Below are 27,943 nucleotides of genomic sequence, written 5' to 3'. Positions count from 1 at the left end.
TGTCAGGAGTCGGACACCCCACCTTCTCCTGATCTTACATTAATGACCTATCTTAAAAACAGGCCTTCAGTATAAAAATTCCAGAGAACCCCTTTAATATTAATTAGGTTAAAGGGGTTATGCATTGGGTGGCTTGATAGATGATTACTTCTAAGTAACAAACAATGCCAAGTGTTTAATTGGGAAGTGTTCAAGCGAGCTTGAGGATAAAAGCATTGAGTTAGGCTACATGCACACGACCGTATGTGTTTTGCGGTCCGCAAATTGCGGATCCGCAAAAAAAACTGATGACGTTCCGTATGGCATCCGTTTTTTTTTTGCGGATCCATTGTAATAATGCCTATCCTTTTCCGCAAACTAGAAAAAAAACATGCACTATTTTTTTTGCGGAGCAACGGAATGGACATACTGATGCGGACAGCACACGGTGTGCTGTCCGCGTTTTTTGCGGACACTTTGAAATGAATGGGTCCGCATCCTATCCGCAAAAAAAAAAAAAATCTGACACGGAAACAAAATACGGTCGTGTGCATGAGGTCTTATTGTTAAACTACTGAAGGCGAGGCTGGTGACTAGTCCACTGGCTTTAAAGCTTATGGTGCTATTGAAAACACAACTGAACATATAAGATCTTAAAGGGGTTATCCAAACTATAAAACATGCCCCCCATATAGATTCTATAATCCCCTGCATCGCTCCTTATCACGCACGGCCGCCGATGCATTTCCCGCAATGCTAGGAAAGCTCGTCCCTATTGTGGCCTGCCATTGGCAGCGTTTTGATGTCCGCCTGACGATGCGGAGCCACACAGATCCGTCCTGACTTACAATGTAAGTCAATGGGGACGGATCCGTTTTCACTGACACAATCTGGCACAATTGAAAACGGATCCGTCCCCCATTGACTTCAGTGTAAGTCAAAACTGATCCGTTTGCATTATCATTAACAAAAAAAATGGTAATGCAAACGGATCCGTTCTGAACGGATAGAATCGTTTTCATTATAGGTGTGGATCCGTCTGTGCAGATACCAGACAGATCCGCACCTAACGCAGATGTGAAAGTAGCCTAATCTATATGAGGGGCCCGGACATTGGGGGGCATGTTTTATCGTTTGGATAACCCCTTTAAGCCTGAAAGTAATAATAAGAGTGGTGTTGTAATGATGGGGCTCATGTATCCAAAATGACAAATAGTAAAACTAGTTTTGTGCCATAGCAACTAATCACTGAATTAATCCGATTTGCTGCTATGTGCAAGAACTGCAGTTTTCTACTTCTATAGAAAGCATTGCAAAACAAGGCTGTGCTATTACTAACATTACCATAACACAGTATTAGGGCTCTGCACACGACTGTATGTATTTTGCGGTCTGCAAAAAAACAGATCCGCAAAAAATACAAATGACGTCCGTATGCATTCCATATTTTGCAGAACGGAACAGGCCCTTAATAGAACAGTCCTATCCTTGTCCGTAAAGTGGACAATAAGGACATTTTTTTGCAGAATGGAAATACGAAAACAGAATGCACACGGAGTAACTTCTGTCTTTTTTGCGGACCCTTCGGACTAAATGGTTACGCATACGGTCCGCAAAAAAAACCCGGAACGCATACGGAAAGAAAATACATTTGTCTGCATGAGCCCTTATAAGCTAATGGGATGTCTCCAGTGAAAGAGTCTCCTAAGGCCCCTTGCAGACGAGCGTGTCCGGATTAGGTCCGGATGCGCCCCGGTGTATTGCGATTGCATTCAGTTGTTCAGTTTTTATCGTGCAGGTGCAATGCGTTTGGCACGCGCGTGATAAAAAACTGAATGTGGTACCCAGACCCGAACTTCTTCACGATAGTTTAGGTTTGGGTTCAAGGTTGTGTAGATTGTATTATTTTCCCTTATAACATGGTTATAAGGGAAAATAATAGCATTCTGAATACAGAATGCACAGTACAATAGCGATGGAGGGGTTAAAAAAAAAGAAAAAATAATTTAACTCACCTTAATCCACTTGTTCGCGCGTGATGGATCATGTGACGGACCATGTGATGAACGTAGTAACGTCATCAAAGGTCCTATTCCTCACAAAAGAAGACAGAAAAGATGCCGGCTACACGAACAAGTGGATTAAGGCAAGTTAAATTATTATTTATTTATTTTTTTAACCCCTCCAGCGCTATTGTACTATGCATTCTGTATTCCGAATGCTATTATTTTCCCTTATAAGCACGTTATAAGGGAAAATAATAATGATCGGGTCCCCATCCCGATCGTCACCTAGCAACCGTGCGTGAAAATTGCATCGCATCCGCACTTGCTTGCGGATGCTTGCGATTTTCACGCAACCCCATTTATTTATATGGGGCCTGCGTTGCGTGAAAAACGCACAAAGAGGAGGATGCTGCGATTTTCACATAACGCACAAGTGATGCGTGAAAATCACCGCTCATGTACACAGCCCCATAGAAATGAATGGGTACGGATTCAGTGCGGGTGCAATGTGTTCACCTCACGCATTGCACCCGCGCGGAAATCTCACCTGTGTGAAAGGGGCCTAATAGTTAACACTTACCACCTACCCACAGGACAGGTGATAAGCGTCTCATTGCTAGGGGTTCAGCTGCTGGATCCCCGGTCCCTGGTTTTATTGAGAGGTGGTCACACACGTGCACTACTGTTTCATTCAAAGTCTATGGGACTTAATGAGATAGCAGATTGCTGTTCTCTGCTTCCTCCGTGAGTCCAACAGAGATTGAAAGCAGTGATAATGCACGAGGGCCACCATTTCACTAAAGGCTCAGGCACAACAACCACATTTTTCTTCACTGTGCCATCTGCATTTTTTGGGTGGATAGAACAATGAGCCATTCATTTCTATGGGGCCATGCATAAATCTATATTTTCTGCGGATCAATGTGGCAGTTCTAAAAATTATATAGCATGACCTACTCTTGTCCATAATGTGGACAATAATAGCCCTTTCAATATACACATACAGTTTTCATTAGGGTTTTTTATACCAAAACCAGGTGTGGATTCAAAAACAGAGGAGACGCTGACCTTTATACTTTCCTTCCGTTTCTGATCCACAGCTGGTTTTCTCTTCACCTTGCAGCCTGACATCATCAGCACTCGCTGCATGGTTTCAGACTATGTAGACTCCTCACTGACCATGGTAGAGGCAACGCCCAGTTGTATTAAAATCATGCATATCCAGGAGGAATAACTGAAGAATGGCGCAATGCAAGAGCTCTAAGAAAAGAGGCTTTAAGGCTACATGCACACGAACGTTGTTTGTTTCCGTGTCCGTTCAGTTTTTTTTGCGGATAGGATAAGATGCATTAATTTCAATGGGTCCGCAAAAAATGCGGACAGCACACTGTGTGCTATCCGCAACAGTATGTCCGTTCTGTAGCCCCGCAAAAAAATAGAACAAGTCCTATTCTTGTCCGTTTTAGGCATTTAGGCAAATGATGGCATACGGATGTCATCCGTTTTTTTATTTTGCGGACCCCAAAACACATACAGTCGTGTGCATGTAGTCTAAAATGCAAGTACAGTACCAATAATAAAATATACTGTATGAAGAATAAACATTAGTTTTTTTCTTAGAATACTATATATGTCTCTCATACTCAAAAGGTCATGTTGAGGTTGATAAATCAAAATAAACCTAATGCAAAATAACAATAAAACAAGACAAAGCCAAAGCAGGAACGGCGGCTGCGCAGTAGGTCTAGGACAACATTCCTCAAACAATTTACAATGAGCTTGCCTAAGGGCTTGTCCACGCAACCGTTGCCCCTCCGTGCCCGTGCTGTGGACCGCAAATTGCCCGTGCTGTGGACCGCAAATGGTCTGCGATGCGTCCATTACGCAAAAAGATAGAGCAAGTTCTATCTTTTTGCGCTGCGGAGGCATGGAACGGAACTCCAGGAAGCACTCCGTAGTGCTTCCGTGGGGTTCCATTCCGTGCTGCACCGCATCTCCAGATTTGCTGATCCATTCAAGTGAATGGGTCCGCATCCGTGATGCGGAATGCACACGGCCGGTGCCCCGTGTACTGTGGACCTGCCGTATGTGGGCTGTCATATGGCAACGGATGGGCAATGGCCGTGTGAATGAGCCCTAACAAGGATGAGACTAAAGCCTCTATTACACTGGCAGATCAGCAAGTGATGTCAGCAATCTCCTCCACAGCATGCAAATCGCTCATCCCCATACTGTCTAATGGTTTGCCGGCGGCAGATTGCTATTAGACAGCACGATCTGCTGCCGGCAAAACCTGAATTTTAAGCATGCTTAAAAATCCGAATTGCCTGATGAATTGCTCATTCCTCGGACAATCAGCGGCAGTGCTACACTGCAAGACGATCGCTAGTGATTATCCGCCAAAATATCTGCCAGTGTAATACAACCTTCTGAAATGTTGCTAGCCCAATATGTAGCTGTAGCCATGAAGAACAAGAAGAAGAAGAACCAAAGAGGGAGAAAGAAAAGGGGTGGAAATAAAAAGGGGGTGACACCCTATCTAGGTCTATTTAGGAGGCAACAATTTGTTGTTGAACCCTGAAAAATAATGAGGGGGTCCACAAAGAGTTGAAAAAAGTAAGGATATCCCATAGCAATGTGATGAACACATCCATAGTTTTCATAATCACATCCACTTTGTGGATCCGGTGAGATACAAAAAGGTGGCGCGGTAGCCTGGATATAACCACTTAGAAAGTGCTTCAGTACCATTTTCCTATATGTTCTCATTGGAAGGTCAGATATGTGTAGGAGGTAGAAACCGAGGATCGACTTTTCTAACCTGTGCAATGTCTGACAAAATAGGTTGTAAAAACTAGATTGCGTGTAATATCCAATGCTACTCTGTATTGTTCTGATGTGTTTTCCACAATGTGGCAGCATTCAGCTTCCTTTAAAGCACAGACTGTTACTTCTTGAAGCAGTCGCCATTCAAAGACATATTCAAATGTATGACTGTAAGGATTTCCCTCTATTTGGTGTATTTTAATGTAAAATACTTTGGGAGGGCCTGTGTAGAATAATGTGATGGAGATACACAATATTAAAGCTGCTATATAATAATTCAGGTCAATTACTGAAGAATAGTTCTGTGTTGGCATCCATAGTCACCAATAGCCTGAAATTCAGCTAATGATTTAATAATAATAAATAAAATAAATTAACCGATCAATTCCTGTCTTTAGAAAAATAGCTCCCTGCATTCATTTGATGCCACGGGCCTGAACTCAGCTGAGACGCGGCCCTCAGTTGTGACTAATAGAAATGTACCAGATGTAGTTATACCATAAAACTTTTAAAAATCAATAACAACCCTGAAATATAACTTGGCTTTTGATGTAGTATAAAGTCAGAAAACACACTGTCTAATACACAGGTCAGTTTAACATACTTGCTACACTGCTAATTTTCCAACTGTTTAAGAAGTTCCCTTTAATTCTAAACACAAATGAAAGGGAATCAATCACCAGTCACGCTGAGGGCAGCATAAACTGGTGACCGAGACCCTCGGCAAACACTGGGTCATTTACTTGAATTGATACAGTTGTTTGCTAAAACCAGTACTGAACAGCTCCAGCGAAAGAGGAGCACTGGAGTCCAGTCCATATTGAGCATGAGCTTAGGAATCTTCATATTCATGCCACCCCCTGCAGTTATTGACATCTTTCTTCCGACTGGCTGAAAGGGGTTGTTCAAGCTTGGACATTGGGGGCATGGCGCTAGGATAAGCCCCAAACGTCTGATAGGTGCGGGTCCCACCTCTGGTTCTTTAGAATGGAGCCAGCAAAGCGACGGAGGGCGCACAGTGCACGTGCAGCCGCCCTCCATTCATTTCTATGGGACTGGCAAAAATAGCCAAGCGCTATTCTCGGAAGTCCCATTGAAATAAATGGAAAGCGCACTGCACAAGCACGGAAATGGCCAAGCCACCTCTTGGCCATTTTCGTCAGACCCATGTAAATGAATGGAGGGCGGCCGCGTGTGGGCCCTCCGTCACTTTGCGGGCTCTGAGTCTGTTCTAATGATACGAGGTGGGTCCCAGCGATTTGCCCCCAATGTCCAAGATGGGACAACCCCTTCAAGAGAGGTAAAGAGCTCATCAATATAAGGGCTCCCAAGCTTGAGCGCTATACTGAGCGTTGGACTGAGCGCTGGAGCTGCTCAATGCTAATTTTAGCAAAATGACTGGGTCAATTCAAGTTAAGTGACCCCCAATTTTGCTCAGGGTATTTGTCACCAGTTTATATTGTTTACATATTGGTGTCAGACTCCCTTGAAATGTGATCTTCGCCATCTTCTTGCTTAGGTGGGGTTTGGCTCACTGTTCAATTACTATTGAGGGGGGAAAAAAGGAAAATAGAAGCTCTGACGGAGGTCAATAGAAAGGCCACACTCTCCGCGAGCACTGGGATGTATTTTATTTATTTATAGCAAAAAGCAGAATTTTGCCATTGTTCTTTTTGGCGCAGTACGTATCACACAGAACGGCAAAAGCTGCACTTTTGTCACAGTCCTGTCCTACTGCATTGCTTTGGTTTCTCCTCCGACATACTCTGCATTGGCAGCTGATTGGGGCTGCAGTAGCATCCGCTCTATGGGGCTTCCAGTGCCTCTGACAGAGCAATTAATTTCCTTCTCCTGAGGTTAGCTGAGAGGTTAGACAACTGCCTGTACCCATCACTCAGTCGCCGCACTCCCCTTTGTGCCAAGGCATAAAAAAAAAAATAAAGTCTGAGAAGCTTTACCATTTAACATCTTCACCACCAAAGCAGAGCTTAATGTAAGAAAACGTTGTGTCTGTTACATTTTTGTTTCTAGGAGGAACTTTTGTGGTTAATGTCGAGATCCAATGTGTCATGGAATACACAACGTAAATATGTATCTGTGGCGAAGGGTCTCAAACATAAAGCAACAAAACCCATCTGTGCCCAAGTGTGTAAAGCTAACACTAAACACATCAGATTTTGGTGCTATACTGTACACTTTCTATAACTACAGCGAACTCTAGTTCACTGTAGCAAAGAAAAATATTGGCTTCAGTCAGTCTTAACGAAGGGTTAACGCAGGAATCGAGTCAGTTACAAAAAAGGCAGACATACCAAGCACTACAATGGGGTCTGTACTGGACAGTCGCAAGACGTAATTGCCACAAATGGCAGGGGGTGTATAGACCAGTTCATGATCTGATTATGCAAGTGGTAATGGTGAAGATTGTTAGGCTTATTGCACACGAACGTGTGCGCCCCGTGGCCGTATTGGGGACAGCATTTGTGGATCCGCAATACATGGGCACCGTTCCGTGTGCATTCCGCATCATGGATGTGGACCTATTCACTTCAATGGGTCCGCAAATCCGGAGATGCAGAATGGTGCGGAACAGCAGCACGGATCAGAACTCTACGGAAGCGCTACGGAGTGCTTCCGTGGGGTTTCATCCCGTACTTACGTTCCGCAAAAAGATAGAAAATGTCCTATCTTTTTGAGGAACGGCCAGATCGCGGACCTATTAAAGTGAATGGGTCCGCCCTCTGCTGCGGCTGCGCCACGGTGGGTGTTTGTGCATTGCGGCCCGCAATTTGCAGGCCACAGCACAGCCACGGGGCGCACACATTCGTATGCAAGAGGCCTTAGGCTGAGTTCACACGGGCGAGATTTCCGCGCGGGTGCAATGCGGGAGGTGAGCACATTGCACCCGCACTGAATCCGGACCCATTCATTTCTATGGCACCCGCACTGAATCCGGACCCATTCATTTCTATGGGGCTGTGCACATGAGCGGTGATTTTCACGCATCACTTATGCAATGCGTGAAAATCTCAGCATGCTCTATATTGTGCGTTTATCACGAAGTGAATGGGGCAGAGTGAAAATCGCAAGCATCCGCAAGCAAGTGCGGATGCGGTGCGATTTTTACGCACGGTTGCTAGGAGACGATCATTATTATTTTCCCTTATAACATGGTTTTAAGGGAAAATAATAGCATTCTTAATACAAAATGCATAGTACAATAGCGCTGGAGGGGTAAAAAGGACCTGTGGTGACGTCACTCCGGTCATCACATGGTTCATCACATGGTTCATCACATGATCTTTTATCATGGTGATGGATCATGTGATGGACCATGTGATGACCGGAGTGACATCACCAGAGGTCCTTTTCCTGTACACAGCAAAGAAGAAGACAGAAGAGATGCCGGCTGTGCGAGCAAGTGGATTAAGGTGAGTTTAAAAAAAATGTAACCCCTCGAGCGCTATTATACTAAGCATTCTGTATCAAGAATGGTATTATTTTCCCTTATAACCATGTTATAAGGGAAAATAATACAATCTACACAACCCCGATCCCAAACCCGAACTTCTGTGAAGAAGTTTAGGTTTGGGTACCAAACATGCCGATGTTCCCGCAACGCACCCGCACCTTTTCCTGTAACGCCCGTGTGAACCCAGCCTTAGAGTTCACACCTAGTAGGCAGGGGAATTAGTTGCCTCGGACTTTAAAAACAAGCTGGCTGACTGAAACTAAGGGTTTCGTGTCCCTATTGCAGACCGCAAACGGCAGGTCTGCAATAAACGGGAACTGGCCGTGTGCACCTCATGGTGCAGGTGCGAACCCAACTACTTGAATGGGTCCATGATCCGCAAGATATGGCCAAAGAAAGGACATGTCATATCTTGTGGATTGGAAGCCCATGGAGACGCTGCAAAGCTCTTTTGTGGGCTTTCGGTTCTATGCCTCCGCACTGCAAAAGAGAAGACATGTTCTATCTTTTGTCATATCTTACAGATTGCGGACCTATTCAAGTTAAATGTGTCTGTATGCGCAACACAAAGTGCACATGGCCAGTGTCCGCACATTGCAGACCTTCAGGGCCGGCGCCACCTGTAAGGCGACCTAGGCAGCCGCCTAGGGCGCAATTTAGCAGGCGTTGGTTAAGTGGCGGCCGGGCCGTTAAGTGGCGGCCGGGCCTGCACTGCCCGGGCTGGCGCGTCAATGATTGTGCACCGCCCGGGCGCAGCCTGAAGAGAGGGACTTGACAGGATGGAAGCGCCTCTAATTTAGCCTGGCCGAGCTCTGTTCGGTCCGCGGCACAGGAGCTTTTGTTTTCTGTACCCGGCTGGACTGACAGGAAGTGCTCACTTAGTGAGCACTTCCTTTCAGTCTGGCCGGGTACAGGAAACAAAAGCTCCTGTACCGCGGACCGAACAGAGCTCAGCCACGCTACACTAGAGGTGGGGGGGAAAGAGAGTGACAAGGGAGGGGGGGAGGAAATGAGAGAGACAAGGGAGGGAGGGGGGGAATGAGAGTGACAAGGGAGGGAGGGGGGGAATGAGAGTGACAAGGGAGGGAGGGGGGAGAGAGTGACAAGGGAGGGAGGGGGGAGAGAGTGACAAGGGAGGGAGGGGGGCAAGGGAGGGGGGAAAGAGAGTGACGAGGGAGGGGGGGAGAATAGAGTGACAAGGGAGGGAGGGGGGAGAAGAGGAGAGTGACAAGGGAGGGGGGGGGGAATAGAGTGACAAGGGAGGGAGGGGGGAGAGAGTGACAAGGGAGGGAGGGGGACAAGGGAGGGGGGAAAGAGAGTGACGAGGGAGGGGGGGAGAATAGAGTGACAAGGGAGGGAGGGGGGAGAAGAGGAGAGTGACAAGGGAGGGGGGGAATAGAGTGACGAGGGAGGGGGGGGAGAGAGTGACAAGGGAGGGAGGGGGACAAGGGAGGGGGGAAAGAGAGTGACGAGGGAGGGGGGGAGAATAGAGTGACGAGGGAGGGGGGGGAATAGAGTGACGAGGGAGGGGGGAGAAGAGAGTGACGAGGGAGGGGGGAGAAGAGAGTGACGAGGGAGGGGGGAGAAGAGAGTGACGAGGGAGGGGGGAGAAGAGAGTGACGAGGGAGGGGGGAGAAGAGAGTGACGAGGGAGGGGGGGGGAGAAGAGAGTGACGAGGGAGGGGGGGGGAGAAGAGAGTGACGAGGGAGGGGGGGGAGAAGAGAGTGACGAGGGAGGGGGGGGAGAAGAGAGTGACGAGGGGGGGGGGAGAAGAGAGTGACGAGGGGGGGGGGGAGAAGAGAGTGACGAGGGAGGGGGGAGAAGAGAGTGATGAGGGGGGGGGGGGGGGGAGAAGAGAGTGACAAGGGAGTCCCCAGAGCCAGACTGCAGCCAGAGACCAGATCATCTTATTGTCCTGGTGGTAAGTAGACAATGCAATATGTTTATTATTTAATTGTTTAGTTATTAATACTACATTGGAAACTAATTTACCTCACATTAAAAGGACACTATAGTCCCAGAACCAGTACAGTTAATGTAGTGGTACTGGTGCCTATAGCCTGTTCCTGCAGAGAAAAGACACTGTGCAGTACTGGTGGTAAAGGAGCACTATAGTGCCAGGAAAACAAACTCATTTTCCTGGCACTATATAGTTGTTAGGAGTGGGGCACCCTTGTGTCCCCCTCCCACTGGGCTGAAGGGGTTGAAACCCCTTCAGCCACTTACCTTTCTCCAGCGCCAGCACTGGGAACTCTTCTCCCCGATCCTCCTCTCAGCTGTGAATGCGCATGCGCACGCATTCAAAACTATGTTCTGCGTCTTCCTACTGTAATTTTCACAGTGAGAATCGCGGAAGCACCTCTAGCGGCTGTCAAGGAGACAGCTACAAGAAGCTTTATTAACCCTAAGGGAAACATAGCAGTTCTTTTGATTTAAATGCTGAGAAAGGCGTGGAACATATGTGATGTCATGATATGGGCAGATCATCTGATAAGGGGGGGGGGGGGGGGGCGGCAATTTTTATCTTGCCTAGGGCGGCAAAAATCCTTGCACCGGCCCTGCAGACCTTATTTGCGGTCCGCAGCATGGTGCCCTTACGTTCATGAGTCCTAAGGGCCAGAGAGCCACCTCACCCAAAACAGAGAGTTAGCCATTATATATTGCAGCCCTGAAGTCACTATTCATCTCAGAAACCTTAGGTACCCCAGCTATTATGAAACTGCAACTCCCAGTATGTACACTTTCTCGACTACTCTCAAAACTCCCATGGAAGTCAATGGATCATGCTGGGAGTTGTAGTCTTACAACCGCTGGAGTGCCACAGGTTGCTGCTGACCCGTGATGTACAGAGATTATGGCTATATTACTGAGAGTTCTTATCTAATATATCGTGATTTAACACTTTTTTTCTACCAGGAAATAGTATTTTCTCCATCTAAAAAGGTGTGAAAGGCAATTTATGTCAGGTGCTAAGCCACAATGTAAACCACCAACAACTTTCCCAAGGACTGATAGTATCAACGTTAAAGCAGATTTCCAGTAATCTCAACAGAAAAAAAAATATTTCGGCTATTTACATAGGATGTAGAAGTAAGAGCGGTAAACACTTGTTTTGTTCCTTTTTTTTTTATTTGGTGTTGGGCAGGGGTTTTAAGTTTGTTATTTTACCATTTTCGAGCTTTAATGCACAAGGTGGTAGACTCTATTGGCATCTGTGAAAGGAGTTTATATCCAACAAGGAAGTTCTCCATGAACTACATTGCCGAGCATACCTTACTGCTGGATAGCTCACTGGACAGCTATCAATATCTGCCTATACATTATTCAGTTTGCTCTTTCAATGCATGTGCATTATTTATATACTTTGTATATATTTAACTGTTCATGCATGGGTTGACTTTATATATTCTCGATAGTCTGCAACCTGTTGTACATGTATGCGGCACTCATAGTATGCTTACGGTTCTCATGGAGCACTCTTGATGCTATGCTTGCTTTTGTCTCGGCCCAATAAAGGCCATATCGGGCCAAAAAACTGCTGCTTTTCAACGATAACATGAATACATGTTGACACTTTTATTGGAGTGCACCCTGCCTTGGATTTGTTCTAAATCCCGACTTATTTAGAGCGAAAGACTGAAGGTTGAATTGATGCAAATTCAGAGCGTTCCAAGATCTATGGGGCACGTTGACAATAATACAAAAATTTATGCAAGAATTGACCTATGTAGGGCTTAGCAGCAGTGCTGGACTTCAGTTCTTTAAGTCCTGGAGAAAATTATTCTGAGGGCCCATCCTCTGTGTATACAGGGCCCTGTTTTATTAGGGGTCCATCATTGTCAGAGCTTGGGACCACTGGGGGATCCTCTGGTACTCTGGTGGACCAGTCCAATGCTGGGTAGCAGGAACTCTTTTCTCAGCAGTTGATCCATCGGTTATGTGTCTGCATTGTAAGGCCTCTTTCACACGGGCGCGTGCGCTCCGTGGTCGTGCTGCGGCCCGCAAAATGCGGGCCGCAGTGCACAAGCAAAGTCCGTGGGGCAGCCGCATCTGATCGTAGACCCATTCACTTGAATGGGTCCGTGATCCGGCCACTCCGCAAAAAGATAGGACATGTTCTATCTTTTTGCGGAACGAAAGTACGGGACGAAACCCCACGGGAGCACTCCGTAGTGCATCTGTAGGGTTCCGTTCTGCACCATTCCGCATCTCTGGATTTGCTGACCAATTCAAGTGAATGGGTCCGCATCCGTGATGCGGAATGCCCAGTGAACGGCACCCGTGTATTGCAGATCCGCAAATGCAGTCCGCAATACGGCAACGGGCTGCACACGCCCGTGTGAAAGAGGCCTAAAAGTGATGAAAGACCATGTCCAGCAGACAAGGAGGAAAGGATAAAACCAGCTTCTGATTGGGAGACTAATTTGCCCCATGGCAGCTCATATGGTTGGCAGGAAGAAGCTTCTTCTTGTGTCACAAATTGAAGGGCTATTACCATCTCACAACTCTCCCAGCATTTTCTTTCACTGTCCCTCCGCTTCTTGTTCCTTAAAGGGGTTGTCTCACTTCACCAAATGGCATTTATCATGTAGATAAAGTGAATACAAGGCAAATACTAATGTATTGTGATTGTCCATATTGCTTCCTTTTCTAAATTGATTCATTTTTCCATCACATTATACACTTCTCGTTTCCATGGTTACGACCACCCTGCAATCCATCATTGGGGGTCATGCTTTCAGACAATGGGAAAAAGTGCTGGTGTTTCTGGTGGCTAGGACCATGTGAGTGTGCATAAAGTGGGCCAGCGCCTTTCTCTATTGTGTGCAAGCATGGCCACTGCTGCTGGATTGCAGAGTGGTTTTAACCCATGGATATGAGCAGTGTATAATGTGATGGAAAAATGAATCAAGCCAGCAAAGGAGGCAATATGGACAATCACAATACATAATAAATGATAAATGCCATTTGCTGAAGTGAGACGACCCCTTTAATGTGTTTCTTTTGTGGACAGGACTATGCAGGGTTATTCCCGATGCCAACATACACTAATGAACACAACATCAGGAGCTTGAAAATGTTGTGAGGACTATGAGAAACTGAGTGATTTTTTGGTGTTCACAGGCGCGTAGCTATAGGGGGTGCAGAGGTAGCAGTCGCTACTGGACCCAGGAGCCTGAGGGGGCCCAAAAACCCTTGTACCACATGAAAAGACACCTGTTTTATAGAAAGTGATGGTCAAGTTACACCTCTGGCTGGAGGGAAGGGGTTAGGTCAAGAATTTCACATGGGGGGGCCTTTAAATGTGCCTCCCTGCCCCTGGCCTCAAAGCACTTAAAGGGAACCTGTCACCGGGATTTCGTGTATAGAGCTGAGGACATGGGTTGCTAGATGGCATCTAGCACATCCGCAATACCCAGTCCCCATAGCTCTGTGTGCTTTTATTGTGTAAACAACCCGATTTGATACATATGCAAATTAACCTGAGATGAGTCCTGTACATGAGATGAGTCAGGGACAGGACTCATCTCAGGTTAATTTGCATATGTATTAAATCATTTTTTTTTACACAATAAAAGCACACACAGCTATGGGGACTGGGTATTCCAGATGTGCTAGCGGCGATCTAGCAGCCCATGTCCTCAGCTCTATACCCCAAATCCAGGTGACAGGTTCCCTTTAAGGGGGGCCCAAGCTGAACTTTTGCACCAGGGCACATGAGCCTTTAGCTATGCCGCTGGGTGTTCACATTTACCTAGTATGTAACACTTGCGTCGGTCCACAGTACAGGAGCCAGCAATGTTCCATACCAAGTGAAAAGCACAGATCCAATGACCAGCAGCAGGTTTAGGCTACTTTCACACTAGCGTTCGTCGGTCCGCTCGTGAGCTCCGTTTGAAGGGGCTCACGAGCGGACCCGAACGCAGCCGTCCAGCCCTGATGCAGTCTGAATGGAGCGGATCCGCTCAGACTGCATCAGTCTGGCGGCGTTCAGCCTCCGCTCGCCTCCGCACGGACAGGCGGACAGCTGAACGCTGCTTGCAGCGTTCGGGTGTCCGCCTGGCCGTGCGGAGGCGTGCGGATCCGTCCAGACTTACAATGTAAGTCAATGGGGACGGATCCGTTTGAAGATGCCACAATATGGCTCAATCTTCAGGCGGATCCGTCCCCCATTGACTTTACATTGAAAGTCTGGACGGATCCGTACGAGGCTATTTTCACACTTAGCTGTTATATGCTAAAATAATGCAGACGGATCCGTTCTGAACGGAGCCTCCGTCTGCATTATTATGATCGGATCCGTTCAGAACGGATCCGATCGAACGCTAGTGTGAAAGTAGCCTTAGCGAGTACCCGTCTTACCATGGTCATATTTCCTTACTATAAAGCAGTCAGCCATCTCTTTCCACATCATGGCTGCGGCAGCTCAATCTTGTCCTACTGACCACTACCTCGGTGTGCAGGTGAGCCGAGGGGGTGACCTGCTGAAGGGTGGGCTCGGGCACAGTGGTCAGATACGGACACGGTGCTGTCACCCGCAACCTCCCTATTAAACTGTTTGCATAGACCCATAGCTTTGGTTCACCTGATTAAAGTGCTCTTTCTTTTGTTGATCTGAGCCTCTTTTCCCAAGTTATGCTAATTGCTATTAATATGCAAATTTTACTTTTGGTGCAATGAACGCATCACCATTGCTCTTGTTGCAGCAAAGCTTCGCTCCTTTCTGTAGCCCTCGCTGTTTACATTGACAAGGCCAGGAAGCGGCAAAACAGTAAGGGAGAGGCTGGCCACAGAAAGAAGAACTTGGATGCAACAAGAGCAATGGTGGTGCCCTCATTGCACCAAAAGCTTAATTTTCATATTAAAAAAAAAAGTACCATAACTCGGGAATGGAACCTCACATCACCAAAAGAAAAACTGTGTTTTAATCAGGTGAACCACAGCTATGTGTCTATGCAGTTGGATAGGGGGGTCGCTGGTGAAAGACTCACCCCAAGGGCTTGTTCACACGACTGTTGCCCCTCTGTGCCCGTGCTGTGGACTGCAAATTGCGTTCTGCAATGCACGGGCACCGGCAGTGGGGCTGCCGCATGCAGATCTCGATCCCATTCACTTAAATTGGGTCCGCAATCCGTCCGTTACGCAAAAAGATAGAGAAAGTTCTATCTTTTTGCGGTGTGGAGGCACGGAACGGAACCCACGGAAGCACTCCGTAGTGCTTCCGTAGGGTTCCGTATTTCCGTATTTGCAGACCCATTTAAGTGAATGGGTCCAAATCCGTGATGCGGAATGCACATGGCCGGAACTCCGTGTATTGCGGACCCGATGTATGCGGGCCGCAATACGGCAACGGAGGCACAACGGTCGTGTGAATGAGCCCTAAAGGCAGTAGAGTCCAGGTGAGCCAACAGCTGAGCTTACACGGGAAGATCGCATACAGTTACATAAGCTTTATTTCTAATCTGAGTCATATAAACCATGAACAGAAGAGTAATAAAATGCAATAACAGGCGACTGCACTTCATTATCTGATATTAGGGTTATCATGATACCAGAATTTGAATTTAAACCCAAGTAAGGCTACTTTCACACTTGTGTTGTTACTTCCAGTATTGAGATCCGGCAGATTATCTCAATACCAGAATTAAACGGATCCATTTTGATTTTGCACATCAGGATTCATCTGTTACGTTAGGATGCGGTTGTGTGAAATCAAAACGGAAATAAACAGATCCATCACTAAATACATTAAAAGTCAATGGGTGACAGATCAGGTTTTTTAGGCTCCTAAGAAAACGGATCTGTCATCATTGACTTACATTGTTTTCAGTGCCGGATCAGTTTTAATGACACAAAACTGCAGCTTGCAGCAGTTTTCTGTCTGGTCGCAAAACAGAATGCTGCCGTAAAACACAAAAATTAAAAGTCCTTCCATTTTTTTTTTTTGTTTGTTAATCTGATGGGGTTAATGTGAGACACATCATAAAAGTACAAAATGATATAACCATGTGTCACAAATTAAAAGGGTTATCTGGGTTCAGGCAGCCCCTCTAACATAAGCGATGAGCATGAAATGGCCCGATGCTCTCCTTTGCCCTGCGCTGAATCATGCAGGGCACAGGCATTTTTAGGAGATCCAGTGACTGTACTCTCCATGGGTAAAGCTAGACAAAGGCTTCCGCCTAGCAGTGAGCCCGGGGACATCACTGGCACCAATGGGCGGGCTTTAGCGCTGCCCTAGCCTGTAAAATGCACTAAAACCGGGAACACTGTTAGGCGGAAGCCTCCACCTAGCAGTTTAAAAAAATATAAATAAACAGCCCTTGCCCTGCGCTATACAGCATCAGAAGCAAGCGGAACTCTCCACTTGCACGTTGCACCATTCTCCTCCCGCCCAGAGACTTCTCCGGCCACGTCACATTAGGAAGAGAGACACGGTCCTTCCTTCTCCACGTGTGGCCGCTGAGGAAAACATGGCGTGTAGCATGCTCTCTAACTGGAACTGCTACTAAGCTGCGCAACAACAACAAAAAATGCAGAACGCCTGGAAAGTCCCATTTAAGGGAGTTTTCTGGGATTTTGAACTGAATAAGGCAGAATTTTGGTCAAGGGCACTCTTCCCCATACAATGTACAGTGCTTTGCTTGGTAAGCAAAGAGAAGGCCGCATGCTTTCACATGAGCGCCGGTTTGCCTTATCAAACAGCTGATGGGTCCTGGGTATCGGACCCCCACCAAGCAGATACTGATGGCCTATCCTGAGGATAGATCATCAGTATTAAAATCCAGGAAAACTTGGACCAGCATCTAATCTGCAGCATTTGACTCCATTTGGCGCGTTTTCTTTTCTGTTACAGATTACAAGCAGGAAAAGCCGCACATTTTCTGTTGCAGAAAATCTGCAGTTATTCAGTCATGTGTGAAAGTGGCCTAATATGTCTACCTAAAATTTTGGTCACAGGTACTCTTCCATATAGCATTTTTATTTATTGCATTTTTTTTATATAGTTCTCTTAATAAATATTCATTTTCCAGATTTTAAATAGTTAATTCATAATACAGATTTGATTCTAGAAAACAACGTTGACACTGCAATCAAAGCTACTGCATAAAGGCCAGGACTTCATCTCAAAATCCGCCATCATGGAACCACGCAGGATATGAAAAAGCAAAAGACGCAGAGGGTTTTTGTAAGCCAAAATGAAGTCAGGTGCATCAGGTCAGTAAGCAGTAAGGACACAGTGGGGTGACAGCTTAGACAGACTGGAAAGAGCCATCTGAATATTGACGAGATAAAATTGGAATTCAGGCTCCCCGTCCCTCCCTGAGCTGCATCAGCCACGCTGTGAAGTGTGAAGGAGGATTGAGAGGAGCTCCAGCGGCGAAAAGCGTTTTGAGCTGATGCAACCCAAGTCCCTAGGAGACTTTCTGCAGAGAATGTAACACAAGCGACTTGTCAAGAAAGTGAAGCACGAGTGGAGATCTTTGTGTTTCCTTCACTAGCTCACTTGCAAAACCCTGCTACCTAACCATTGTCTAAACACTTGTAGAAATCAGATCATTAAATTACTATGTTGTTGCAGTCACGTCTGGCTGGGCTAATGTTTAATCACATCCTTGCAAATTTAGCGTTTAACAGACACTTGCACTGTAGAAAATATTTATATAGTGAAGCTTCAAACAACATGGTAATCATTCTTGCAAATTAAACAAGCTTGGTGTTGATCAGGGGCTAGGGTCTCAAAAGATCCGGGGCCCAAGCCCAAGCCCCAATGCATATTGACCAATTCTCTAAGTCGACCAACCGACCCGAACCCCACCACCACCCCAAACACTAGCACTGAAGACATTTTACTGTACTTGCTATATAGCTATACCTCTCACATCCAGGGCCTCCAAGGTGACGTCTCCTCTCATGTCATCATCTTCTCTATTCGATCCGGACAACTTCGCTCAGCAGAGTGTGACACACAGACATCTTAGGTTCCTCACTTTTCTGTACCCCCAAATACTATACTGAAGAAAAATGAGTGCCATACAGATAATCTTCTTCATAGTAATACTGCTCCTAATAGTCCCACCAATAGTAATTCCCTTCTAGAATGCCCTCATTAGTGCCTACAGTGCCCCCAACAGTGATAATGCTCCCAAAGAGTGCCCCCCATTAGTAGAAGAGCCCTCCAGTATTAATAATACCCTCACAGAGCCCCCAGTAGAAATAAGACCCCCTATTGTTCCCCCAGTGGTAATAAAGATATCTACAGAACCCTCAGTAGTAATATGGCACCTATAATGTTCTTAGTAGAAATAATGCAGATCTATAAGTCCCTCCTATAGAGCCCCCAGTAGTAATAAGAAAGCCTAATGTCCCCTGGATTTAAAGGGTTTCTACCACTTAGGTGTCACATATTTAGCTGTCAGACACTAGCGATCCGCTAGTGTCTGCTCTGGCCAACCATCCTAATATAATTGCTTTTGGGGTGGTGGTTTGGCTAAAAAAACTACTTTTATTAATATGCTAATGAGCCTCTAGGTGCTATGGGGGCGTCATTAGCACCTAGAGGCTCCGTCTACCTTCAGAAACTGCCGCCGCCGAGCGCGTCCCTCCAGCCCGCCCATCTCCTCCTGAATGCGATCGTATGTATTCTGCGCATGCGCAGTGAATGTCTGACCGCTTCCTTGCTCAGACATCTCCACTGCGCCTGCGCGATGACGCCATAGTGCTCCGAGGAACAGGCGCAGTGGAGATGTCTGAGCAGGGAAGCTGTCAGACATTTACTGCACATGCGCCGAATACAGGCGCTCACAAGGAGGATCGCATTCAGGAGGAGATGGGCGGGCTGGAGGGACGCGCTGGGCGGCGGCAGTTTCTGAAGGTAGACGGAGGCTCTAGGTGCTAATGATGCCCCCATAGCACCTAGAGGCTCATTAGCATATTAATAAAAGTAGTTTTTTAGCCAAACCACCACCCCAAAAGCAATTATATTAGGATGGTTGGCCAGAGCAGACACTAGCGGATCGCTAGTGTCTGACAGCTAAATATGTGACACCTAAGTGGTAGAAACCCTTTAAAATGCCCCCATATTTATAACGCCCTCTACTGTTATAATGCTCACCCTGAAGCGCCCCAGTATTTATAATGCCCCCTGCAGTGCCCCCTATAGTTGCATTCCTCCGTTTAGTGTCCTCAGAAATTATAATTCCTCAGCCCCTCCACCATACAGTCCCATGTAAATAACATTATTTCCCTCACTCCATCATAGAGTCCTATGTAAATAACATCACACCACCTCTCCAGCCCCCTCCAATATACAGTCCCATGTAAATAACATCCCTCTCTTCCTACAGCCCCCTCCAAAATACAGTTCCATGTAAATATCATCACACCATCTTTCCTGCCCCCTCCAATATACAGTCCCATGTAAATACCACAACCCCCTTCTGAGCCGCCTTCAACATACAGTCCCATGTAAAGAACATCACCCCCTCCCCAGCCACCTTCAACATACAGCCCCATGTAAATAACATTACCCCTCATCATTCAGTTCCGTGTAAATAATATCACTCCCTTCCACAGCCGCCTTCAACATATAGTTCCATGTAAATAACATCACCTGCCCTAGCAACCTCCAACGTGCATTCCCATGTAAATAACATCACCCCCTCAATTTTTAGTCCCATGTAAATAACTTCCCTTCCTTCAGTCCTAACATACAGTCCCAGTTAAATAACTACAACTCCCAACATTGCTCTGCCTCTCACACAGAGTAATCTTAACTTACCTCTCCTCATGTAGCAGACCTCACCTCAGCCTCTTCCCAGGACTTCTCTTCACTGCTGAGCTGTCCTGTCCTGCACTGGTCACATGATGGTGACATCATCGCAGGTCCTTTTCAGCTACTGCATTTAGAACTGATCACATGACCTGTGAGCTTTTGCAGGGCATTAGATTAAATTTTATTGCCGTCCTGGCAGGCAGGACATATGGGGCCTGGGACAAAACATCAGGGGTCCAGGCCCCGAATGTTTTAACCTAGCAACGCCCCTGGTGTTGATTAACAAGTATTTCACCCTCTTGTAGATTGCACCGTAAGATATCTGCAGTCTACATATACCTTTTGGGCCCATATATATTCATGTATCAACTATAAGTCGGCTTAGATACATGTGAAGCATTATTAAATCTTTCTGAGTACCGGACCCCGGCAATATAATCTGTATTGGATATTCACTACAGACACGTCTCCTTGTATGTCACAATCTAAGGCCAGTCTAATCAGGTACTGAATCATAAAAGTATTTAATGTGAATCTATGCTACTTTAAAGTGAGTTGGTGGCTCATCCACACTATATCATTTTACTGGTGGCTGTCACTATAGGAAGATATTGGGTATACTACCCACGTCTGTGATACGCAAGTAGACAATTTTCTATCAATGTCATATACTACCAATTTAAATATCATCTAAATATTAAGGCACTATTTATACTCCTATCATTCTGTGTGCAATTTGTCCCCTGATGAACTCAGACAATAAGGGTGAAACGCGTTGAGACGAGGAAGTCATCAATTTAGGCATCCTAATGTTCTTGAATTAAAGGGATATTGATGTCACCAATTTTGGTTGACGCCAAACACTGCTAATATTACAGGATGGGATTTTGTGCTATTTCACAATTAACAATGAGCATCTATGATTACAATTAGGAGATATATTGATTATCACATAACACATCTTTGAATCTCTGTTTTAATATTTTTTTTTCATGGTATATCGTTTTTTTGTTTTTAGCAATTATAGTCGCTAGGTATCATAATGATGGTTTATTAATAGGATAGCATACATTAGCTATCAGGGACATCCCTAATCAGGGCAATCCGAGGGTACCCAGGAGGTTCCTGATACGGGATCGCCCTATCGGGCGGCTATTCCGTTTATAGGCAGGGCATAAATAGCGAGAGGGTCAGCTATAGGGAGAGAGCCCATTGCTTAATATTAGGCCCCACCCCTGCTAAGTACTAACCCTAACATCAAGTACTAACCTAGCGCTTTTGCTCCATGTTTTTGTGTTTGTCTATCATTTTTGTTCTATGTTGGAGGGTCTTTTGTGTATGTTTTAGATAACATTAAAAGTTAGTTTTAAGGGTGGTAGCCTGTGAATTATATCAAGTATTTTAGCCTGGGATACAGAGTAACTGTTTTTTGTAATGTGTAGGAGCAATGATACTGACCATTTTTGTAATATACTTTAATTACTGAAATGATACATTACAAAAATAGTGGCCAATGCAGGGCTGCTGCAGCTCAGGGGGCGTGCCCAGTCTGCTGCAGCTCAGGGGGCGTGCCCAGTCTGCTGCAGCTCTCTCCCTATCACAGTTGAAGGATGAAACTGAGCATGTGCAACCATCTCAGTGAGCCAGGACAAAGAAATAACAAAAAACAGATGGCGCTATACAGTTACATTTTATTGAACAGCTCAGTGGCTATGCTAAATTTTTAAAGGGGTTGTCCGGGTTCAGAGCTGAACTCTGACATACCCAGAATTGCATCCAGGCAGTCCCCCTGATGAATCGCGCCAGACAAAGGCATTTTCAGAAGATCCGGAAACGTACCATGCTCTTCATAGGGCTGCCAGCGGAGGCTAGGGCAGCGCTAAAACCAGCCCATCAGAGCCAGTGACTTCACCAAATACTGCTGGGAGGAAGCCTCAGTCTAGCAGTGTGTTATGGCAAATAAAAAAGCCCTTGACCTGTGCAGTCCAGCGCAGCGCAAGGGAGCACATCGGAGCATAAAATGCTCCAATGCCAATATCAGGAAGGCTGCCTGGATGAAATTCTGGGTATGACAACCCCTTTAATTACATGCAATTACAAAAGTATTCAGATCCTGGTGCTGGGATGAAAATATTTTTCGTGGGACAACCCCTTTAAGTAAACAAAAGACGGGGTGCTACTAAGGCACAAAATGGGCCACTTTAGAACTATCTTTCTAACAGAAATGTACAATTTCAGCAATTAAAGTATACTACAAAAAAAAGAATGACAGTTACATTTTAAGCATGAGCCCCTTCAGATGCGATCTATCCATTATTTTGTAGTTATTAAGAGGCTTTGAACACTTCATAAATTACATGGCAGCCAATCCGTGTCCTCCACGTTAAACTGCTGAGTAAATTGACTGGCTGCAGCGGTCATGTGCTGCACACTGGCATCACTGCTGCAGTCTGTAAACAAGCAGCGTTAGGAGGAACGGACTAGCATACCAGAGAACCGTGCTGAAGACAGGGGTGAGGAGAACATGATTTTTTTTAAAATTTCAGGATACTGGAGGACTTGTTGAAGATTTTTAAATCTCACGGACACCCCCCTTTAATCATCTATATTAAAAACAAAATAAAACATTGCAGTGTGCACATTGTCTAACATGCAGACATTTCCTGTTCTCTAGATATCACTTATTATTATTACTGGAACCGAACCTGAGTTCGGGAAATGTTTTTTTTACAATATAAATCAATTTCTGAAGATATTATGCGAAGTCTGGCGAGACTTCGCAAAGTAATAACTTCGATTCATCGGAGACAATACATTCTAATACTGTACGGAGCGCTCACTCTGTACAGTATTGAAACAAAGTTTCATCCAAAGTCAATTCGCTCATCCCTAATTATTACCATGCAGAATTACATTCTATTAGGCTGGCGTCACACACAGCTTTTTGAGCCAAAGCCAGAAGTGGGTTAAAGGGAAGGAGCCATTTAAAGGATGGACCTATACATCTCCTCTTCTGCTGGATACAGTTCTGGCTTTGGGACAAAAAACTGTCCCACAAAAGCTGTGTGTGACAGTGACACCACCCATAGGGGGGTTACACACAGTTTTTTGGGGGGGGGGGGAATGTGACTGCAGTTTTTGGAACTGCATTATTATTTTTTTCCCAGCCAAAGCCTGACCTGGATTTAGCAAGATGGAGACGTATAAACAGGTATCTACCTCTCCATGAAAAACTGCAACAAAAACCGCAATTTGTCAGAAAAATAACTGTGTGAAGCTATTCTAATAAAGCTTGAGGCCAATACCTCCACATTATTGAGAATGGGCGATGAAAGATCATCTTCCTTATCCTTCTCCTTGCACATTCCTATAGTATGCAACAAGAAGTCTTCCTATACCAAGGAGCCTGCTAACTGTAAAACAGAAGGTATTCGGATAGTGACAAGTTATCCTATATCCACAGGATGGGGGGATAATTATAAGATCGCTGGGGCCAGCATCGATCACAAGAAAGACGACGCCATACTCCTCAAGGCCCCTGTTCTGCCAGATCGCTATAGATTGCCGAAAGTCTATAGCGGAAGTCACGTGGTGCGCTGCGCAAGCGCACTTCCACGAATCATCCCTGCAGCCTCCAATGAAGTACATCACGCACCGCGCGTGCGCACAATTAAGGGTATAGTGACGTCTTAAAGTGACAGTCATCTCCAGTAAAATACAGCATCTACATTAATTTGTACCCTCGAGGGCCTGCTGGGCTCGGCCTCGCTGCGCTCGGCATTTAGTAAAACTAACTCTATGCCGCCATTGATAGTAAAGAAGGAAATGGATGGTAAAGAAAGAGATGGATAGTCTCTTTCTTTACCATCCATTTCCTTCTTTACTATCAATGGCGGCATAGAGTTAGTTTTACTAAATGCTGAGCTCAGCGAGGCCGAGCCCGGTGCGTGGCGAGCAAAGCGAGCCCGCGAGGGTACAAATTAATGTAGATTGATGAGCACTGGGGGGGGGGTGCCGGCGGAGCTGTATTTTAATGGAGATGACTTTAAGAAGTCTCTATACCCTTAAGTGTGCGCACGCGCGGTGTGTGAACTACTGCAGTGGAGGCTGCAGGAATGATTCGCAGAAGTACGCTTGTGCAGCGTGCCACGTGACTTCCGCTATAGACTTTCGGTAAAACTATAGACTTTCGGCAGAACACCCCCAAATGAAGGGAGCGGCAGGTGGAGCTCCATTCATCTCTACAGGAGTTCCAGGGACAGCAGAGTATTTTACAATGGTGCTCTAAGCAGTCTCCACTTTTTTTTGATCACCTACTGCTACATAGCGGTCAGTGACCCAAATCATTTACCACATTCTCTATACATGAAACACACAATAAATGTGGTCACTAAAATAAACAGAGGAGACCATTTCCAATACATATTCTAAAAAAGTTTATGGTTATTAGTTTTCACAACCAACGCAGGACTGTGGAGGAACCTTAGAGCGGTATCACTCAGATACCGTAAGTGGCGTCTAACCATGCACTAAACATGATTTGTTGCTGTCACAGGTGCCAATAAACACCCACAGATAATTCATTTTAAGGCTGGGTTCACATGTGACTAATTAGCTGCAGATTTTCTGCATTTCTGCTTCTAATCTGCAGCAAAAAAAAGAAAGGAACCAAAAGGGTGCCTTCACACGCTGCAGATTTTGTTGCAGAAAAGCTGCATATTAGACGCAGTATCGTTCTTTGCATTGGAAAGGATGAAATCTGCAATAAAATCTGCATGCTATAGATTTAAAAGCCGCACCACAGGTCTGTTTCCGCTGCAGATTTTTTTTTCTGCCACATGTGACTGAGAATTGCTGAACGCTCATTCACTTTGTTATTACTGTACAACGCTGCAGATTCGCAAATCAGTCACGTGTGAACCCAGCTTTAGGGTGGCTTCACGCAGATTTTGTTGCAGAAATTTCTGCAACTGAAAAACAGTTCAACTCATCTCCATGGTGGTGGCAGCAAGCACAATGATTTCCACAAGCCCCATTAAATTAAGATCAATGGAACTGGTTTTTAGTCGCATAAATTTCTGCAACAAATTCTGAGCCCCCTAACCATGCGCTGCATACATGCAATAGACAATAAATGTGGTATCTAATAAAGGAAGGTGGACTGCACACATTTTTGGATGGCTTATGTAATCAATGCTAAGACAAAACAGGCATCAACCGTGACCTTGAAATGGGCGGCAGAGGATCTCTATATCAGTGCCACTCAGAAAATTAAACAATGGGGCATGTAAAGGTGGATTTACATGGCCCGATTTTCTGACAGATTACTGCGAATGCTCGGTCCCAACAATCTGCCTATCTGTCGTTCGTGCAGGCACCTCAATCATCGTTTCCGTGCTATCTATACAGTGATCTGCTGGACAGAAACAATGATTTTGTATGGGGACAAGGGATCTCTATAGCGATTGCTCGTCTTTATACTGTGAAGGAGATCGCTGCATGTAAATGCAGTGGTCTCCTTCACCTCACGAGCAGCCGACAATCGACTAACATTGGGATGCGTAAACCCACAGTCACTGGCATATAACAATATTAAACAGGGTAAATATATGAGGGAATTCACTAAATGAGTAAATACCTTTTAAAACATAACATTTATTAATTACTCTTATAAAATGTATATACAGGTGAAACTCAAAAAATTAGAATATTGTGCAAAAGTCCATTTATTTCAGTAATACAAATTAAAAGGAATTGCATTAATGCAGCTTAAAATTAGAAATTTGTGAAAAGGTCCATTATTCTAGGCTCAAAGTGTCACGCTGTAGTCAGCTAATTAATCCATATCGACTGAGCAAAGGGGACCTCAAAATTGTGACTTTGGGGGTTCATAAACTGTAATCCATAATCATCCAAATTATATCAAATAAAGGCTTGAAATATCTCGCTTTGCATGTAATGAGTCTCATATGTTAGTGTCACCTTTTAAGTTGCATTACTGAAATAAATGAACTTTGCACGATATTCTAATTAAAAAAAAAATTGAGTTTCACCTGTAGATATATCCCCACAAATAGAAAATCAAACTAAACATAAATGTAAAGAGATCATTATAAAACAAATGGGACGTAAACATAGTATAAAAAGCAATTGAATATTACCACATTTGTGGTCAAATAAACTCTGATGTTACCACAGGTATGGTTACTCACAGCCCTGAAGACCCTTGTGATAGATGGATTTTCATTCATCGAATCAGTCACTTTAGGTTGCTCAGGTCTTTGGTGCATTGGCTGATATATTGATTGTAGAGATTCCAGGTGATTTGCAGAGGTATGAGGCCAAACTACAAAGTCCATTTTTAGGCATCAGAGAAACTATCCCTAGATATCCATCCTGTCCCTGCCTAAAAGCGGAGTAATCGCCCCAAAAGGGGCGTCCCCACTTATCGGTGGCTGTACCCTTGCTAAGGAATCCCTACCTGTCCAATGTTCCTAATGGATAATATCGACCTGTGGCCACAGGTCGATATTATCCATTGGCCGCATATCATCCTACGCCATTGCGCTTTTTTCAACTGGTCCCCTGATGAACCGATACATAAAATGGGGGAAACGCGTAGGGACTTTTTTTATTCTTGGAGATCTTATACTGCATGGGACATCTACTCTCAAGAATTGGCATCAGCAATTGGGAACATTGGACAGGTAGGGATTGCTTAGCAAGGGTACAGCCACCGAGAAGTGGGGCCGATTACTCCGGTTATTCATGATCTCCTGCCCACCTGCTGATGACTGACAGTCTTCTACCTAGTTTCCTCCCTTTCTCTCTAGGAGAGCAGGAGATTATGAATAACCAGGACTCTTCTCAGGTAGATTTGACTCTTTTCAAGGCCCATCCTGAAATGATTATGATGCTGGTTCTCGACAACCACTTACTTTTAGCTCAGAAAAGACACACCGCTGAAATCAGCATTTCTGTCACTACTTTATGCTGCCTTCAGTGAGGTCAGCATAAAGTTGATGACGGGTTCCCTTTAAAGCTCTATAGACCTTTGATTTTGTGCTTGAAGTAGAACTTCAAGCTCTATTCACTTTTCCGCTTGCAGCCTCCATCAGGGAAATGTGTCATATTTGACAGGAAGGATAGCGCACCATGCAGTGCTTTAAAAGGGTTGTCTCATCTCACCGCTACAAAGGCAAGATGAGAAGTTCTGACCGCCAGGTGGCTGGGAAGCAGCAGAGTGGGCCACTGTTTCAGTAGCTTCCTTTCCGGTGCATGGCAGCTACGGGAACAGCATAAAGCCTCATGCACATGGCCTTTGTGCGGCCGTTCCGTGCACTGGGGACCGCAATTTGCGGTCCCCAATGCACGGGCAACATTTGTGTGGCGGCCGGGACGGATCGAGACCAATTCAACTTGAAGGGGTCCGTGATCCGTCCGCACCGTAAAAAAAATGTTCAATTTTTTTTTTGCGGTGCGGAGGCACGGACAGAAACACCACGGAAGCACTCTGTAGTGCTTCCGTAGGCTTCAGATCTGTGCTTCCGTTCTGCACCGCATCTCCCGGATTGCGGACCCATTCAAGTGAATCCGTGATGCGGGGTGCACACGGCCAGTGCCCGTGTATTGCGGACCCGCTGTATGCGTGCAGCAATACGGCCACAGTCAGGCAACGGCCATGTGCATGAGGCCTAACTCAAAAACTGCATATGCAGTCCTACACAGTTTCCGAATCTCCCATGCAATGCAAAGGGAGCCACTGAAACAGCGAGTACTGGGCCACACCGCTGTTTCTCGGCCATCTGGTGGTCAGGAGTTAGTCTCATCTTGCCTTCGTAACGGCGAGATGAGACAAACCTATTGAATCAACTGGGTTCTTTG

The 27,943-nt window shown here is 45.5% G+C and overlaps 1 protein-coding gene and 1 long non-coding RNA gene across 7 annotated transcripts in view; one reads left to right on the top strand and one right to left on the bottom strand.

Moving 5' to 3' along the window:
• The window catches only part of DPF3 (double PHD fingers 3), a 231,301-nt gene that overhangs the window by 169,659 nt on the left and 33,699 nt on the right, over positions 1 to 27,943 (bottom strand). The window lies entirely within an intron of this gene.
• LOC122921601 lies at positions 10,144 to 17,857 on the top strand. The gene is made up of 3 exons (XR_006387046.1): positions 10,144 to 10,204; positions 17,358 to 17,502; positions 17,593 to 17,857. It is a non-coding gene; the product is annotated as an uncharacterized LOC122921601 (long non-coding RNA).

This window comes from Bufo gargarizans, chromosome 11 (genome assembly GCF_014858855.1).
Source record: "Bufo gargarizans isolate SCDJY-AF-19 chromosome 11, ASM1485885v1, whole genome shotgun sequence".
Classification (NCBI taxonomy): Eukaryota; Metazoa; Chordata; class Amphibia; order Anura; family Bufonidae; genus Bufo; species Bufo gargarizans.
The sequence above is the reverse complement of the archived record's forward strand: the minus strand, read 5'-3'. Positions and strand labels throughout refer to the sequence as shown.